Here is a 5000-nt window from a genome sequence, read left to right as displayed (position 1 = left end):
CGATCGCGACGGTCATACTTATACTAGACGGGTTTTTGTTTTTGTTTTGGTTTGGTCTTTAACATAATCGTACAAACATGGGTGCGCATGCGCGTTTACCGCGGCGACCCGTGCAGACGTTACACGTTAATGATCCTTCCGCAGGTTCCCCTACGGAAACCTTGTTACGACTTTTACTTCCTCTAAATGATCAAGTTTGGTCAACTTCCCAGCAACGCCGACGGCCGTGAAGCCACCGCGTGTCGGTCCGAAGACCTCACTAAATCATTCAATCGGTAGTAGCGACGGGCGGTGTGTACAAAGGGCAGGGACGTAATCAACGCGAGCTTATGACTCGCGCTTACTAGGAATTCCTCGTTTATGGGGGATAATTGCAAACCCCAATCCCCAGCACGAAGGAGTTTCAACGGGTTGCCCGGGCCTCTAGGCCAGGGAGAACATGCTGATTCCTTCAGTGTAGCGCGCGTGCGGCCCAGGACATCTAAGGGCATCACAGACCTGTTATTGCTCAATCTCGTGCGCCTCGAAGACGCCGGTCCCTCTAAGAAGAATTTTAATACGCCGCCAGTGAGTTGCGCGACCGAAGCCGCGCACACCTAAATGACGACGCCTATTTAGCAGGCTAGAGTCTCGTTCGTTACCGGAATTAACCAGACAAATCGCTCCACCAACTAAGAACGGCCATGCACCACCACCCACCGAATCAAGAAAGAGCTGTTAATCTGTCAATCCTTCCGGTGTCCGGGCCTGGTGAGATTTCCCGTGTTGAGTCAAATTAAGCCGCAGGCTCCACTCCTGGTGGTGCCCTTCCGTCAATTCCTTTAAGTTTCAGCTTTGCAACCATACTCCCCCCGGAGTCCAAAATCTTTGGTTTCCCGGAAGCTGCCCGCCGAGCCATTGTAGTAACGTCGGCGGATCGCTAGATGACATATTTACGGTTAGAACTAGGGCGGTATCTAATCGCCTTCGAACCTCTAACTTTCGTTCTTGATTGATGAAAACACCTTTGGCAAATGCTTTCGCTGATGTTCGTCTTGCGACGATCCAAGAATTTCACCTCTAACGTCGCAATACGAATGCCCCCAGTTATCCCTATTAATCATTACCTCGGAGTTCTGAAAACCAACAAAATAGAACCGAGATCATATTCTATTATTCCATGCACGAAATATTCAAGCGGCATTTTGAGCCCGCTTTGAGCACTCTAATTTGTTCAAAGTAAAATTGTCGGCCCATCTCGACACTCAACGAAGAGCACCGCGATAGGATTTTGATATTGAACCGGCGTTTTACCGCCGGCTCACCGACGATATGCTCCGCAGACGTGTCAGTATCACCGCGGATGCGGTGCACCGACAGCGCGGCGCACAAATGCAACTACGAGCTTTTTAACCGCAACAATTTTAGTATACGCTATTGGAGCTGGAATTACCGCGGCTGCTGGCACCAGACTTGCCCTCCAATTGTTCCTCGTTAAAATATTTAAAGTGTACTCATTCCGATTACGAGGCCTCGTAAGAGTCCCGTATCGTTATTTTTCGTCACTACCTCCCCGTGCCGGGAGTGGGTAATTTGCGCGCCTGCTGCCTTCCTTGGATGTGGTAGCCGTTTCTCAGGCTCCCTCTCCGGAATCGAACCCTGATTCCCCGTTACCCGTGACAACCATGGTAGTCGCAGAAACTACCATCGAAAGTTGATAAGGCAGACATTTGAAAGATGCGTCGCCGGTACTGGACCATGCGATCGGCAAAAGTTATCCAGATTCATCAAAATTAACGACTTCGGACGCGAGGCCCTCCGTCGATTGGTTTTGATCTAATAAAAGCGCTCGTCCCATCACTGGTCAGAGTTCTGATTGCATGTATTAGCTCTAGAATTACCACAGTTATCCAAGTAACTGAGTAAGATCTAAGGAACCAAAACTGATATATTGAGCCATTCGCGGTATCGCCTTAATACGGCTTGCACTGAGACATGCATGGCTTAATCTTTGAGACAAGCATATAACTACTGGCAGGATCAACCAGGGAGCTATCCACATACTTCACGCCACGTAACGCCCGTAGCTGTTAACTAAGGGGAAACGTAGGCGCGCAGTTAGCGAGCCCCTTCCGTAGCGAGCGAGCCGCCGCGCCGGTTCACGGCGCTGCAGCCCCATCTCACGACGGAAGGTCGAAGCACGTCGCGCGCCATTCTATTAAGAGCGGCGACGCGGTGCCCGACAAAATTTATTCTATGATGTGCTGCGAGACGGGAGAGTTTCGCCCCGCCGTCAGCATTCGACGAGCGGAACTATTAAACCCAGACGCCCACGCAGGACGAGGACACATTTCACGTTGCACCGCCTCCGTTAGGAGGCCCGTGCGACATGGTCCCAAGCATTGAAGGTTCTTTGAACGAGACTTAACACACATTGACGCTCTTGCGAGCTATGATTTTATAACATATTCGAGTACGACACTTTGATCGTCGCCCGGTACTTGAGAGACTTCTTTTATAACACCATTTTTATATTATTTTTAACACCACGCGCATAAAACACAGGGGGCGAAGCCGCACAAACGAACGCAACAGTCTGCGATTGTGAGCGCGCCACGCCGGTCCCGTATTATGAGAGCTGTATTAAAAATATCACATCTGAATGTACAGTTTTTATATTAAACTGCTGCTGGATAAACTTTTAACGACCGTTTGATTTTACATTGAAATGTAATAACGAAATAACGCAGAGGGAATTTCTGACAGTTAACACATTCGACCCGAGAGAGAGCACATCATATCACAATCGATAATAATATACACTCTTTAAAATCTCACACATTAATGCCATAACAATTGCCCAGACGCGATTCCGTCGGTCGACGCCGTTCATCGGGGTACAATATTAATATGATATTAAAAAATAATACCATAAAAATAAATAAATAAATAAATAAAATAAACATAATATAATATAATAAAAAAGAGAACAACCTCTTTTTTTAGAGAAATGCGAAACGTGACAACAATACTAACGCAGAGATACGCGAGAGAGAAGTCTGAACAACGCCACTTTGCGTGGCGCCGCAATCATACTACTCCTTTTAGACTCTGGTATTTCGTCGTCGCCGTCGCCGTCACCTTCGCACCTCCACCCCATATAGTAGTGGCGCGGCGCGACGGGCCTAATGTGTTAGTGAACAAATTAAATTAAACATATTTAAATGGTTTTTTTTTTTTTAATATCCAATTAAAGGAAAAAAGGGACCGCCAGGAACACCTCTTGCACGAGAACGGGCGTGGGCTTGGGCGTGGGCGTGGGCGTGGGCGCGATGCTTGCGGGCGATTGCCGCGTGGTTCAGAGGGGCGGTACATTTGCGCGCCCACGCCCACCCCCTCTACCAATCCAACGCCCATGCCCACGCCCACGCCCACGCCCACTCTCACTATTAAGGCTGGCAGGTGCGTGTGCGTTCGTGCATTGTATATAATACGGACGGCGGTGACAAACAGTTCGTGTATTAATTCACACCCGACCGCCAGAGTCTCATCTCTCCCGTCATGTTCGTGAATCGAAACGCGCCGCACCGCACCGCACCGCCCTGCCTTTGTTTACCTAGAGTGAATGTTATTAGTAATTTTATAATGATGACATTATTAAACTTCCCCTTAGTAATAATAGTCATAAAAAAAAGGCGCAGGCGTGGGCGTGGGCTTGGTTTAGACGGACGGTGCATTAGCGCGCACACGCAAGTGTCGTAATAATCTTAGAAGGGAGACTTCCAGTTCGTGTATCGAATCTTACCGTACCGCGCTGCTACTATGTTTTTTTTTATTTTTAATTTTAATCCTTAAAGAATTCTGTTGTGATAATATTAAAAAAAAATTCCATTTTCCACCGTAAAACAAATTAACAAAAAGGAATATAACGAAATATTTTTCAGTGTATAGTCAGTCAGTTCGTGTATTAAACACCTCGCCAGTGGTACTTACTATATACGGTTTCGACTAGGGAGACTGAACTGCCCCCTGTCCGGTTCGTGGATCGAAACGCGCGGCGTCTACATATATTTGATTTTCAAACAAGGAACAATAAAAATATTCAATATTTATCGATATAGCTAGGCTACCTACACTAAGTAATAATGATATAATATAATGAAACTTCCTCTTAACATCATAAATTATGGGTATATAATTGAAAACGAGTTTAAAATATTGAGTGGCAATCAAATATCATCATATTTTTATATATAAAAAAAAAAAAAGTTTTTTTAACGTTAATTTTTATGCATTTATGTATATATGTATATATGTATATGTATATATATTAATATACTTACGCGCTTCAATCGTTTTATACAATAATGTAAGTAAATAACTACGTACATAATTTACTTAATCACTTTTAATACTACATATTTATATACGTATATAGAGTTTACTTATTCACTTTTGTTACATAAATTATTAACTCACTCACCTTATTTACTTATTATTAGAAAAACGGAACTGAACCTAAGTGCCCGGCCTGCGGCCGGGCACCCGTCCTATTAATGTTCTAACCTAACCTAACCTAACCTACACTAACCTAACATAACCTATCCAAACCTTTTAAAACTGGTTTGGATTCCTTTAGACCTAAGCCCACCGGCAACTACGACTAACACTACGACTACACACTGATATAGCTAACTAACTGGCTTTCATCAGTGCATCTGTAGCATAACTAGTATTAAAATAGCAATGAGTTTATTATTATTTTTTATTAATGCATATATTAACATCAAATCTTGAATCTAAAGTCTAAAGGAATCCAAACTAGGTGTTTTAGTTTAGGTGTTAGGTTAGGTTAGGTTAGGTATATGAATAAGACGGGTGCCCGGCCGCAGGCCGGGCACTTAGGTTCACAACCGTTAAAAAAAAAATTAAAAAATTTGGAAAATCCAAAAGTGCACTTGAATAAAATTGTTTTTTTTTTAACTGTGTTAAAAAAGGTCTTATATCTACACAATATGTTA

General features: G+C 44.2%; 1 non-coding gene across 1 annotated transcript; it reads right to left on the bottom strand.

Annotated features, from left to right (window-relative positions):
* Positions 1-127: 127 nt before the first annotated feature.
* LOC120632389 lies at positions 128-2030 on the bottom strand. Its single transcript, XR_005659084.1, has one exon. It is a non-coding gene; the product is annotated as a small subunit ribosomal RNA (ribosomal RNA).
* Positions 2031-5000: the final 2970 nt, after the last annotated feature.

This window comes from Pararge aegeria, chromosome 19 (genome assembly GCF_905163445.1).
Source record: "Pararge aegeria chromosome 19, ilParAegt1.1, whole genome shotgun sequence".
Taxonomy (NCBI): domain Eukaryota; kingdom Metazoa; phylum Arthropoda; class Insecta; order Lepidoptera; family Nymphalidae; genus Pararge; species Pararge aegeria.
Note: the sequence above shows the minus strand (reverse complement) of the source record. Positions and strands in the feature narration are given on the sequence as shown.